At 41.5% G+C, this 14,732-nt stretch overlaps 2 long non-coding RNA genes across 2 annotated transcripts; one reads left to right on the plus strand and one right to left on the minus strand.

The window, feature by feature from the left end:
* Positions 1 to 2,514: 2,514 nt before the first annotated feature.
* LOC103848118 lies at positions 2,515 to 7,724 on the minus strand. The gene is made up of 2 exons (XR_004456534.1): positions 3,697 to 7,724; positions 2,515 to 3,605 (listed from the first exon to the last, which is right to left on the minus strand). It is a non-coding gene; the product is annotated as an uncharacterized LOC103848118 (long non-coding RNA).
* Positions 7,725 to 7,770: 46 nt separating this feature from the next.
* LOC117132862 lies at positions 7,771 to 9,779 on the plus strand. Its single transcript, XR_004456545.1, has 2 exons — positions 7,771 to 8,024; positions 8,121 to 9,779. It is a non-coding gene; the product is annotated as an uncharacterized LOC117132862 (long non-coding RNA).
* The last annotated feature ends 4,953 nt before the right edge of the window (positions 9,780 to 14,732 follow it).

The following is a 14,732-nucleotide window of genomic DNA, read 5'->3' on the forward strand; positions in this document are numbered from 1 at the left end:
TGGCCCACGAGGAAGGATAAATGTCAAGTTTCCGCGGATAAATACGGAAGTTTTGAAGATAATTGTGAAGATCGGGAAAAATGGAATATCTCCATTTTTATGCTATGACCGCTTAAGGGCAGAAGAGTAAAAGCGTAAACCGACCTTGGAGCTAGTATATAAGGAGTCCTAGGCGAGGAGTAAGAGAGAGAAATTTTTCAGAGCAAACTTAGCACTTAGAGCAATTTAGGCAATTTTCCGTTTTTGTTATTTCGAGCTGCGAGTCAATTAGGTTTAGCCGTCTTAGGGTTGCTAGAACTAGGAATCTCGCCGACAGCTCTCGAGCCCAGGCTTATACCTTGTTGTAAAGCTCATACGCAGATTCGGAATAAGATCTACTTTGCTCTCTTTTCGATTTCTTATTTTTATCGTTGTTATTCTCGTGTTCTGATTGCTTGACGTGTGGTAATTAACAGATATTCGGGTCCTCTGGGAAATTAGGGTTTTCCTAGTTTACTTATTTAAAAGGAAATCGACAGTGTGAATTTCGGTTCCCACAAAAAGGATTCTTGATTGCAACCCTTCCTATCATGACTGGAGATCACAAGACGTAGGTTCAAAGGGAAAACAAAATCAAATGGAATCTACCAAAAGCACTTTGAGACAATGTAGTCTCTTCCAAGCTCCTAAGATTATATAAGGGCTAACAAATGTGATAATGATAAGTATAGGCTTTTTATGAGTCCATAGCTTCTAAAGCGGAGTATTACTCAATACTTTTCATGGTTGATCGCCTAGTGAGTGTGAAATTGGACTGTTTCTAGCATAATGAATATAAGGCTATATTCTCTAAGTTCACTCATGAAAACTAGAAATAGTTCAGAGCCACAATGAACAAAATAGAGAACTAAGTTCTACGAGAAAATGAAGCTGCGTTATGCATGTTGTCTCGGTTTATATAAACCACCGGTTGGTTCAAGACATTATGTTCACCTCCTGGTAAAGTAAACCCGACAGATATTAACTATGAGTGGTTCAGGTCTTAAAAATACCACCACTCAAACACAGTCAATTTTTTTGTAAACACTCTCGATAAGTCTGTCTAGTATAGTCTAGTCATGATTAGTATAAGTATAGTAACTAGAGTCTATTGAGTCTGCATATGTTTAAAGTCTTTCTATTCATGTAGGGGATTGTTGGATATAATTATAAAGCCCATTCGCTTTGATAAAATTAGTGAAAATAAAAGATTTGGGTTGTGTATTAAAAACCTCATAATGTCAAGATTGACATTTATGCAAAGTCCCACATCGGGAATAACAAAGACATAAGAGAGGAGTTTAAATATGTTGAGACATATAACATTGCTTAAACAGCCCAGAGAGAAAGGAAGTTCCCCACGTGCGCGCCGCTGCCTCCATCCGGCTGACGGACTCGGTTCGGCTTGGGCTTGGGCTTGGGAGAATGTGGACTCAGGGTCACTACAAGATGTTCTTTTTGGGACCAATTAAACTCAATGTTTTTGCCCATTTAATTCCCAAAAAAACATACAATTTTATTTTAAACGACTTGTATTTCGTTAAAAACAACATGTTGTCCCTCTCTTCTTGACGATAAGTTTAAACGAGAAAAAATCTTGCCGAGTAAGTTTTGTAACGCCTCACCTCCGAGATCTTCGCAAAATTTTCGAAACGTGCGCACATGATACACAAGTTACAAAAGTGGCCCGTCTTCTCGTCTTTAAAAACTGGACTCCTTCTCATTTTATTCTTCATGTTTTACACAGCAAAAAACCAGCAAATCTTTAAAGTAAGTCTAGAGAGTGTTTAATAGATTTTTAGTTCGTAGGGGCTGGTTCACGAGTGTCGCGTGACAATTTACTAATGGTTTATTCTGGGACTCATATTCACTATGATCCATCGCACTTACGGATCAAATATAAAGATTTAAAGAAAGAAATATCATATTTCAACTCCATGGTCATGTTTATATGTTTTCTTATTCGTATTTCATTCATCGTTTCTTTAATATCGTATTCATTTAATCGTTTGTTTCAATTCGGCTTTTGCAATATCCATATGCACCATTTTGTTTCGGTATGTTAGAGCCATTCGAATTAACTGACCAATTCTTAATTCCATATTTGATTGAATAGTTATTCTTCTGTGTTATATCTCTATGGAGTGTAGGGGGTAATCCTTAATTCTTGATTCCTTATAACATTGAGCTAACCGATCAAAGTATTAGAAAATGTGTTAGGTCAGCAAATAACTTCTCAAAATCATCTTTGCAGTTTGGACATAAGGTTCTGGCGGATATACACGTACAATTACAACAATTCCTTGAAATTACTACGGTTAGATGAATGGGGAATTATCAGGTACTCCACAAGCTTTTGACAGGTAGAAAACACAAATCTTTGACAACTCCTTGATAAGACACGATTTGAAATGGCTATGTACGTATAGTATAGCGACATTTGTTTCGTGGCTTTTCGTGCTATTTTGATAATTTTAAATTATAATACAAATAGTCGACCAGCCAAAATAGGAAATAATTTACTACTAACAATAAGTACAAATGTAGCAGAAATAATTATAAATTTAGGAATGGGTTGAAAAATGCAAACAAACATATGGTGGACAGTGACAAAGTTCAACTGTCATAATACGAAAATTTAATTTGGCCATCATTGGGTTTGCGTAATGGATCAGTAACATTCCATAGATTGGTATAATCACCACCACCAGAACATTCTCAATTGGGGATATTTTCAATGAGCAAACATACAATGTGATCTTTCAAGAACTCGGGGTTGGTGTAAGCGTCTGTATACCTATAAAAAAACATCAATGACACGCGAAAGGTTACGAATTCTGATCAAGAAAGGGAAACGAAATGAGTGAGGCCTCATTAGCTCTTGGTTCAAGTCCTTCCAAGCATTTGAAACAATGTTCGTGATTACTTGAACGGCTCGTTCCTTAGAAACACAAAATTGCTTCATATAACAGTCAATGCCTGTCGCTACATGCTCCCTTTTGTGTTCAAACTGCAATTATAACATGTCAAATATATTCAATACTTTGGCAAACAAATGTTTTCAATGGACCGTCCATGTCTAAATGAACATTTTATTTGTGTGAACACTGATGACTTCCTCCAAGTCATTTTAACCCAATTTTAAGTATTTTGGACAAACCAATGTCTACGCAATCCATCCAATTTTTTTCCACGGACAAAATTGGGCTTAGCCATTTGATTACACTTCGTATATGACTATTTCCACAATTGGCCCATTATGTTTTGGACACGGATCACCCATTTGACATCCTACTTAAAATATATTTAGGAGATCAAAATCAGATGTTGGTGCTCACCTTGTAGCTGGTAATGTCATTTGTGAATCGACATATTATATCATAACCTACCCTTATTTTAGGATGGGAGCTTAACCATTCAAAAGCATCAAGTTTCGTGAAATCTCCCATTCCCGCAAATGTCATGGCCATCATGGTATAGTATGCGGAAGACAAGATAGCATTCTCTTTATACTCGTCAAATTTGGCAGTGTAATCCTTTCTCAACCACTTCGCCTCTTGCATATATCCATTGGCTGTTGATTTCAACTGATAATGAAAATTCAGTTAGAGGTAAATATGCTTCAAAAGAGAAAAAACAATTAAGAGTGTTCTAAAAGTTATTATTGAAGGTCTTAACTGATTTCTTAAAATGTGAGCCACAACCTGACTTTCCTTGCATCTCAAGCTCCTCCTCGAGTTTATCATAGAAATCTATTGTGACACGGTAAAGATGTTTCATGCTGTCAGGTATCCCCTCAGGGGCTTCCGGAAGTCACCTGTTAGGGCAACCCATGTTATAAGCCTGCCATCGATAAATATAAAAATCTTTAATGTTTTTGTGAAATGAGTACTTTTCCAATGCATATGTGAAAAGCTCAAGTTCCTCTCATGTGCCATACGCATCATACATATCATCAAGCGCTGTGAGTAAGATGACTAAACTAGCTAATGTAACTCGTCCTTGAGAATATTAAGGCTTAAAGTATGTTCCAAGTGTGCACAAGTACTCCTCGGCTACTCTATGTTTTGTGTACGTTATCTTAGATTCAAATTCCATTTATTTGTGCCACCTGAAATGTAGTGAAGAAGGTCAAGTACATGCCAGTCTTGATGGCATTTTCATGAAACATTTTAATGGCCCTTTTTTTATGGGACCCCACTTTCAAATAAATACCAGTTATGGACAAATAGACGGGGCCAGTCCAGAAAATTTTATTATTGGGTGCATAACTCTTTTTTTTTTTTTTGACGTCAAAAGGCCATTCTATTACTCAAGCTTGAGGTGGTCTGGGTAACCAGACCGGGATAGAACAACCAATAAAATATAACTCCCTATGGAAGGATCTAGCAGTCTTGGCTAAAAAATCTGAGAACTGATTTCGCGCTCGTGGAACATAAGTGATATTGAACTCCGGAAAGCAAATCTGGAGCGTCTTAATCCTTTCCAGCTTCGTCGCAAAGCTTGGCCAAGCCTGGGGCTCTTTTAGCATTGCAATCATCTCCTTGTAGTCCGTTCCAAAGCTCTGGCATGTCGAATGTTGGAGCATGTTCTCCATTTCCCACCGCAGTGCTTCCAATTCTGTATGCAGGGGTGACCCGCGCCGCGTGAGATTCCTTACCCCCATAAGTTGGGTGTTCCCACCACTGTCCATCCACACCCATCCGCATCCACTGAAATGAGCTTCAGTCGTCCAGGATCCATCTAACAAACAAATATTACCCAAGCTTATGACTTGAGATTCCTCAACATTAATGTCTTGTACGATTGGTTGTACGACCTTATTCGCCTCAAACCGTGCTTGACATTCGCTTTCTGCATGTCGGACCAGCTCCAATGGATCTCTATCAATTCCTCTGAAGAGTTTCTCATTCCTAGCCTTCCAAATGTATCAAATCAGCCAAGGGTAAGGATCTCTGTCTTGGTCTGGCTCGATGATAGCGTTTTTTTCTCCAAAAAAGATAGTCCATATTTGTATAGACGCTTGGTACTGGGAATATCCCCGGGCTCGTTGGAGTTGATGAAAGAGACCAAACTTGTACAGCAGGAGGGCATTCAAAAATCGCGTGTGTTACAGATTCCTCTAGTTCTCCACATCTTGGACAGTAGTTATCGCACCTCATATTCCGTCTCGTTAGGTTCCTTGTAACTGCCACATGACCAGTTAACAATTGCCATATAAGATGACATATCTTCTTAGGCGCCTTCAACTTCCAAGCATAGGCTTGAAGGTCGGTTATACTTGGATCCACAACCTGCTTTTCCTCCTCTCTCTCTTTAATACATTTCGAGCCACCCAATATCCCGATTTGACCGTGTATTGTCCACTCCTCGTGTAGCTCCAGCAATAAGTGTCACGACGGTGAGCTGAGCTTATGGCCAAGCTCCTTATTCGTGGTATGTCCTCCATATTGACATATTTCTCCAACAGATTTGCATCCCAATCCTTTGATTCCTGATTAATGAGATCGCTTACTCTCATATTGGGATTCATAACTGGCGCTACTGGGATAGTTGGTCTCGCGGGAGTCATTGGGATCCATGGATTTTCCCATACCTTAACTTCATAACCCGAGTGAATCTTATGACGAATTCCCAACAATAACAACTCCCTTGCCGCCAAAATGCTAGTCCACACATACGATGGGCTATTAGCTGATATTACTCTCAGTGGCGAGCTCAGTCTATGGTATCGTCCTCTCATCACCCGGGCCACCAAAGAGTCAGGGAACTGGACAAGCCGCCATAGTTGCTTCGCCAATAGAGCCAAATTAAACTCATGGATTAGGCGAAAGCCAATTCCACCCTCCTCTCTTGGTAGACATACTTTTTCCCATTTTGCCCAGTGTATTGGGTGCATAACTCATTAAAAAAACAAAGTTGAGAACGAACATGAGATGTCGGGAGTACGCATGAAGGCTTTTTCTATTTTAGCTAGCTGAAATTAAGAAATAAACATACACAACTGTTAATATTGATAAAATTATGGGTGCATGTGCCCCATTAATGTTGTACTGCTTTGGGCCCTGGTTAAAGCTGAGAATTAAAGAATTTCATTCATAATTATTCGTTGTTTCACAAAAATTATAATTTTTGTTTCGATATAACTTTTAGCTTCTTTACCTACTTTGCCCATATTTATTATGATAATTACTACAAATAATAATTTTTAAAAATAAATTATGTATTAAAATAAACATTTTCGACATAGGCTATACTAAACTACGAAGATCTAGACTCCGAGAGCCAACTTTGTGGAATCGAATTATCATAAACCATATATAGCAGAAGACTGAGTCCGAGCACTTCATGTAAGCTTATCATACATTTTGTTCTTTGCTTTCGGGATATGTAAAATACTGAAGTGAGTGAAGAATTTCTTACTATGAAATTCTTCCAAATGCGTAGTATAATAAAGTTACTTTTGGTATTATAACTTAATTTTAATAGTGTGTAAGAATTTCATAATTACAATTTCGATGGAGCCAAGAGTATTTTTTATACTGTAATAGAGGGATAAAAAATAAGAGTTATAGAGAATATTGTTTCATATAATATTATGTAACTCAAATATTACATTTGGCTATATGATAACATATATAATTTTTTTTTAAAGTGTTTCAAAAAAAATCTTATGTTTCAAAAAAAAAATGTTTGAAAAAAAAATAATTAAAAAATTGCATTATGTAGTTAATGTACAAATTATATGATAAGTTATTAAAAAAAAATCAGTTGTTTTTGTTTATTTTAGAATTCTTTTAACATATTTATAATATGTAAATGGGAGTCAATAAAGTAGAATACTTAGGAAAAAAATTATAGAATAAACAATAATAAAATAAAACTAAATGTTGCATGTACGGTTAATTGATTCTCTCCTAAATAACTATGAATACAAAAAGAAGTCACTTTACGTACCTTTGATTAAACACTGACCGGAGTAAATAATACAAAAAGAAGTCACTTTACGTACCTTTGATTAAACACTGACAGAGTGACAGGAGTAAGTATATAAAAAATGATTAAAACTTTTTTCATCAAATTGATTTATACGAAAGCTGAAGTGAGAGTATTTATTTCGCTAAGCTATTAAGCCTATATAAATTTTGATCTTTATATATTTATTTTGAATAGAGCAACGATATCTCAGAGGTACGGCTTATATGTGTTGAGCAGCCGAGATAATTACCTTGTTACACAGGAAAGCTCTTGGCGATGCAGCATTTGCAGCAAACTAAAGTCAATCTTTGCATACTCAAGTAATGTTTCGTCACACTTCTCTTCCGCCTCGTAGTATGAGATATATTGCCTCGTTTCTATTCTAGAGATGCCTTTGTGAAATGGATGTTTTTGGGCGTTTGCGTATTGCGAGATGAGGGCTAGATCGAGAAGAAATTTCTTCTAAATGAGCCTTTGAGAAAGCGACAACTTCATCAAGAGTGTCTTCTCCAGGAGTACTCCATTGTGCAGCTTCATATAAGCTTAACGGGCCTCTTGCATCTGCTGCTAAGTGTGCTTTGAACTTCCCATCCTCGTCCTTGAACTTGTTTTTTTTTTTTTCGTCCTTGAACTTGTTAAACACATCTTGAGACGTAAATATACAAAATTGCGTTACGTCAAACGCAAACAAATGTTTTTTTTTCGTAACTGAAAATTGCGTTACCAGCAGAAAGTTTGAACCCGAATAGCCTAAAAACTTGGAAAACCTGTAATGACCCAAGTTCTGGCCCAGCAGACTCAGCCCATCGAAGCCCAAAACCATTTTCAGGAGCCCAAGGTATTTTGTTATAAATACTCACCTTTCCACTTTAGTTTCTCAGAAACTTCATCAAAAGGAAAGAGTTAGAGAGAGAATGAGCTAAGAGGAAGTGTGATTATATTGTAGTCAGAGATTCGCTAGAGCTCGTCGCCGGAGCAACCGTGTGCCGTGATCACGTTCAGCTCGCCACCACCGATAACCGCCCGAGGTAACGCCGGAAACCGCATGCCTTAAGTTTCAGTTTCGTTTCCGTTTAGTAAATCGCTCATAACTTCCTAACCATTGATCATCTCGTGCATGCAAGACCACCATCGTGTTCCTCTCGTAAAGACGAAGCCGTAGCCACCGACCACGTCGCAATCGGAGTCCGGACGAGCCCTCACGCGCCTACGGAAGATTGCCCTCCGCGCGCTCGTGAAACGCACGCGCTGCCGTCACCACCGCCAGCTCGCCGGAGCCGCCGTGCCCGGCCACCGTCCGTCCACTGCCAGGAAGCCGCCGCCTCTCCGTCGTCGCCGCCGTTAATTTTCCGGTCCACCACCCTCCGCCATCGCCGCCGGTGACTCGCTGGCGACTCGCCAACTCGGCCGAGTCGACCCGGTGAGTCAACTCGGTGACTCGGTCAACCGGTTGGTTTGACTGGTTTAAATTGATTTAGGGTTGGTTAGGTTAAACCGCCAGTTAAAATCAATTGGATTTCGGTTAGGATAAACCGGTTAGATATATTAATTAATTAATCAATTGATGGTTAAGGTAAACCGGATGGTCCAATTGGAATTTCGGTTGAGTAAAACCGGTTGGTTTAAATCAATTCCAATCTGGTCAAGGGTTGACCGGCTTGGATCAGAGTTGAGCGGATTGACCTTTAACGAGCGTGTTGACTTTTCCGTAAACCTTGACTAAACCCGTTTTAAATCGTCCGGAAGCCGTTCTGACTCACAATTTCGTCCTGATTTCAGATTTGGAATCTATTTGAGCAGCTGGAGTTCATAGATACTACTTTTCTCTATTGCTAAGGTGAGGGTCTATTCCCGAACTTCTCGTACACGGCTTAGGACCTCGAATAAGTATAACTTATTTCTAATATGTTCCGCCTGTTTGAAATCGAGTCTGTCATTGCTTGTATAGTTATTAGGTTATTTGCTTAAATCGAAACTAGGGTGTTAGAAGATTCAACATTGATTGTTTCACTTAATGTAAATTCTTAGCTAGACTTGTTTTTGCCGGGTACAGAGACAGACTTCTGTATGCCGGATTGTATGGGGGTTACAGCCAACATTAGTCGACCGGTTGAGCTGTAGCCTGGTGTGTGTCGATAAATCGTCTACGGCCGGTGTCTGAGCACTATCTCGAGCTGTGTTATGTTTTTGGCCTGTTAGTGGGCAGCGAGTGCGCGTCTCGCTAGGATCATTGCGTGTTGCTTGGGTACTTTAGGTACCGTATTTGACATGTATTAGAATTAAATTATATTTATTCGGAGTGCTATGTCCGGGTCCACGGACTTCGGGGTAGCATCCCATACCTCATTGGGCGATTCCCCTGTCGCTCACCCCTCACTCTCCCACTTTCAGGTGAGACCGACGAGCAGGAGTGATTATCGCTTTTATCTTTATCGGGCCTTTAGGCCTTTGGACTTTTATCGTTTATGTTATTTTCTATTTCAGACGGTTTATGTCGTATTTTATATTTCAGATGTTATCGATGTTGGGCCTTTAGGCCTTATGGTATCATATTTACTTTTATATTATGATATGAAGATTATTATTATTTCAGTATTTATTAGTATGTTATTTTCGCATTTATATTAATTCGAGGAAGCCGTGTGTTACAATTTTTGGTATCAGAGCGGGGTTCCGTCCCGGGTCCGACCCGGGATGGCAATTTTTGGAGACTCGGTTTTATTCGGTTTAAACGTTTTTAGACAATTTCAAAATATTTTCGGGGATTTGGAAATTTTGAAAATGAAAATAAATAGCACCTTTCCGTTCGATATCACTTCTCCTTAAATGTTGGTATCCAAAGTTCAGCGTAAGTTAACTTTTTGATTTCCTTTCAGATGCCGCCAAGGAGAAGAACCACCCGTGCCCAGACCGCCAGAGCTGTTAGAGACGATGTAGATGAGCATGAGCAGATGGTTCAGGATGCCGATAGACAGGCCGCTCAGGAGGTAATACGTCCCTAGATTGCTTCTCTGGATAGTATGGGATAGATCCTTCCTAGAACGAATCAAAGACTCAAGCTCTACAAGGTTGTGGATCGAATGGTGACACAAGAGGCTGCAGAAAGGCTTCCTGATACTCCTAAGTGACTAGATCGGATATGACACACCGAGATAGACACTCTTGGGCTGTTGGATATTACACACCAAACTCAACAACTCGCGAACAAGCAGTAGAGAGAACAAAGAAAGGTTTATGAGAAAAATAATTGATTCCCATCATAAGGGTTTCAAAGTACACTTAAATAAGAGAAGTTGGAACAGACTCCAAGCTTCTTAAAAACTATCAAGAGAGTAAAGGCACACGGCTTCTCTTGGAAATAGAAACACAATGATAAGTTTTTGAAAACAAAAGCATAATATGAAAGACATAATATAACATAAGGTTGATCCGGGATAAGGTTGGATCGAGATCATCAACTAAGAGATTTGAGAAGCAAATCTATGGCCTCGTTAAAAACCTATCTTTGGAAAACCCAATGGGGCAAAACCAAAGATAGGGAAAAAGAGCACACATAGATTGCTTGCTTAGTTGATGATCAGCTTGATGGTGAAGAGCTTGAATGGTGATAAGTGTGTCTTGGTTGATCAAGCTTCTACCAAGACATTCCTCTTGCTTTCATGACATCTTAACCAATCCTCCAATAGCTTGCGTGAGCTTCCTTGATCTTGATCGAGTTATAGGTCCTTTAGACAAGGCTAGGACATCTTCATCAGCCGGCTTATCTAGATCCTCATCATCTCCATTAGCTAGTTGGTCTATGATCACATCAGGAGGCCGCCCGAGTAGCTGCTCAGGAGGTTCCTCGTCAGACTGCTGCAGTTCAGCAGGATCCTCAGGTTCAGGTGCAGCAGGGTCAGCAGATATGGGTTCAGCAAGTTCCACCGGTTCAGGTCCAGCAGGATCAGTAGATTCCCGCTCAGCATGATCATCAGGATCCCGTTCAGCAGGTCCCCCTTCCTCAGGTTCCACTGCAGCAGGGTCCAGCTCAGCAGTTTGCTCATGGTGTTTAGGATCTACCGCCACCACCACCGCGACCTCATGTTTACCCGGTTTATGATGAGAGGTTCTACAGCCTGACGTGTCAGATGAGGAACATGGATATGGAGCATTTTAGTGGGACAGTGGATGCTGTAGCTGCACATGATTGGAAGTTAGCCTTGCAGCGGAAGCTGGAGATTATTGAGTGTCCACCAGAGTTGTCGCTCAGATTGACTATGCAGTACCTTCGTGGGGATGCTCTTATATGGTGGGAGGGAATACGATTGAGTCATTCTGGGCCAGAGAGGCTTACCTTCGCTGACTTCATTCGAGAGTTTGATAGGAAATACTTTCCGTAGGAAGCTATGGATAGGAATAAATGTGAGTTCGAGCATGTAAGCTAGGGAGAGATGTCTATCTGGGAGTATGAGGTTGTGTTCAACCAACTTCGCAGATTTGCTGGAGTGGGCATTTCAGAGGAAGACTTGATCAGGAAGTTGTTGAGTGGGATGCGAGTGGAGATTCGCAACAGGTGTCGCGTAGTCACTTACCACCGATTGGGAGATTTGGTGGAGAAAGCTTCGGAGCAAGAGGCAGGTTTGGCAGAGGAGAAGAAACTTGCCAAAGCAGTTCATGTTAAGTCTGGAAAAGCTCCAGAGTCCCAGAGGAGAGGAGGGGACCAGTCGGGATTACCGAGATGTCCACATTGCAATCGCAGTCACAGTGGACAGTGTATGAGGTGTCTTACTTGCGGTAAGATGGGACACACTGCGAGGTATTGTTGGATTAAGCCATTGGATACGCCACCAGTCAGCAGATTGCCGCACCAGCAGTGGCGCAGGTTTGCTTTGGCTGTGGTCAGCCAGGTCATATCGTCAGAGATTGTCCGAGGAGGGGCAATGCGGCACTTCCACCACCACCGAAGCGTCTAGCCATCGCTCCACGAGTGTTTGCGGTTGGAGATACTCAGGGATCTAAACCGATAGCAGGTATGAGACTTTTCCATACTTGTTTGTGTTTGAATATTTTGGTTCGCATTTTTCATGTGTAGTTAGTAAGAATCTCGTGTAGGATCGGTTTCGGTTGGAGGAGAGTCAGCTTATTCCTTATTCGACACGGGAGCCTCTCATTGTTTTGTGAGTCCGCACTTAGTCCAGTCTTGCTCTTTTCGGGGTGTCTTCGAACCGAAGGCTAAGCAGATTCAGACTGCCGGCACAGAGAAGTTGAGAGCAGTTGGCATTCATCACGATGTCCCAGTTATTCTTGGAGGAGTTGAGTTGCTCGGAGATTTGACGGAGTTGGAAATGAGCTTCTACGATGTTATACTTGGGATGGATTGGTTGTCGCGACATCGAGTAGTCTTGGATTGTCCGAAGGCAAATATCCCTAGAGAAGAAGGAAAGATCATTTGCGAGGGCATTCAGACACACCGGGAAATTCCTATCGTCTCCATGTTGCATGCAGAGGAATTTTTGGAGGGTGGAGCAGAGGGAACTTTGGCAACCATTTCGATGGTTAAGGAGGACGGTCAGCAGCTGCATGATATTCCAGTGGTCACCGAGTACGAGGATATTTTTGAGGCTTTAAAAGGGCTACCACCAGCTAGAGCAGACGTTCTTACGATAGAAGTAGAGCCAGGAGCAGCACCAGTTTCACGAGCTCCATACCGTCTCGCACCAACTGAGATGGCAGAGTTAAAGAAGCAGTTGGAGGAGCTATCTGATAAGGGGTTTATCAGACCGAGTACGTCACCATGGGGAGCACCAGTGTTGTTTGTGAAGAAGAAAGATGGGAGTTTCAGACTTTGCATCGATTACAGAGGTTTGACCAAAGTGACAATCAAGAATAAGTACCCGCTCCCGCGTATCGACGAGTTGTTGGACCAGTTGCAGGGAGCTTCATGGTTCTCTAAAATTGACTTGGCATCGGGATACCACCAGATTGCGATAGCTGAGGGAGATGTGCGGAAGACGGCATTCCATACACGTTATGGACATTACGAGTTTGTGCTGATGCCATTTGGGTTGACGAACACACCGGCAGCATTCATGAAAGTCATGAATGATGTGTTTCGAGAGCAGTTGGATAAGTTTGTGATCGTTTTCATCGACGGCATCTTGGTTTATTCTCGGAGTAGAGAAGAGCATTCTGAGCATCTGCGGATTATGCTGGGTAAGCTTCGGGAACATCAGTTGTTTGCCAAGCTGAGTAAGTGTAGCTTTTAGCTGAGAAAGATTGGATTTTTGGGTCACGTGGTTTTAGAAGCAGGAGTTGCCGTAGATCAGGAGAAGATTACCGCCATTTCAGAGTGGCCGACACCTAAGAATGCGACGGAGATCCGCAGTTTTCTCGGTTTGGCAGGATACTACAAAAAGTATGTCAAAAGTTTTGCTAGCATTGCAAAGCCAATGACACGGCTAACAGGAAAAGATACCGAGTTTGATTGGACAGATGAATGTTCGAGGTGTTTCACTGAGTTGAAGCGACAGCTGACCCATGCGCCAGTTTTGGTACTTCCGAGGCCAGGAATACCATATGAGGTTTACACTGATGTGTCAGGCACCGGATTGGGATGTGTACTGATGCAGGAGGGTCAGGTCATTGCCTATGCATCATGACAGTTGAGGCCTCACGAGGCCAATTATCCTACGCATGATTTGGAGTTGGCAGCAGTTGTATTTGCATTAAAGATCTGGAGGTCATACTTGTATGGAGAGAAGGTGAAGATTTTCACGGACCACCAGAGTCTGAAGTACATATTTACACAGGCGGACTTGAATTTGAGGCAGCGTAGATGGATGGAGTTGTTAGCAGACTACAACTTGGAGATCACATATCATCTGGGAAAAGCCAATCATGTGGCGGATCCCTTGAGTAGGCGCAGAAGCGATGTATCGGGAACCAAAGAGGTCCAGGAGCTTACTGGGACACTTGCTAGTCTCAGATTATGTGCAGTTACTATAGAGGGAGAGTCAGTTGGCGCTGAGGCTGTAGAGCAGGCAGACTTACTATGGAGGATACGCAAAGCTCAGGATGGTGATGAGGCTTTGCGTAAGCAGATCGAGATGGAGAGTATTGGTTATCATGCAGCCTCCAGTGGGATGTTCATGTACCGAAACCGGGTTTGTGTGCCCAATGATGAGTAGTTAAGAAAGGAGATCTTACGGCAATCACACCACTCGAGTTTCTCTATTCATCCAGGAAATACCAAGATGTATAGGGATCTGAAGCGATATTACCATTGGCCTGGTATGAAGAGAGATGTTGCTTCATTTGTATCACAATGTCAGACGTGTCAGATGGTTAAGGCCGGGCATAGGTTCCTAGCGGGTTATTGCAAAACTTGCCATTACCGGAGTGGAAATGGGACATGGTAACTATGGATTTTGTGACGGGTTTGCCGACTACATCAGGAGAGAAGAATGCCATATGGGTAATCGTGGATAGACTTACAAAGTCAGCCCATTTCCTAGCGGTTAAGAAGACAGACAGAGCTTATCAGCTAGCACAGACTTACATCAGCGAGATTATGAGCATAGAGTTCCTGTCAGCATTGTATCAGATCGGGATACAAAGTTCAAGTCTGAGTTTTGGAGGGCCTTCCAGAAGGCGCTTGTGATGAAATTTCATATGAGTACGGCTTATCACCCGCAGACAGATGGTCAGTCAGAGAGGACTATTCATACTTTGGAGGATATGCTCAGAGCTTGTGTTTT

This window comes from Brassica rapa, chromosome A03 (assembly GCF_000309985.2).
Source record: "Brassica rapa cultivar Chiifu-401-42 chromosome A03, CAAS_Brap_v3.01, whole genome shotgun sequence".
Taxonomy (NCBI): Eukaryota; Viridiplantae; Streptophyta; class Magnoliopsida; order Brassicales; family Brassicaceae; genus Brassica; species Brassica rapa.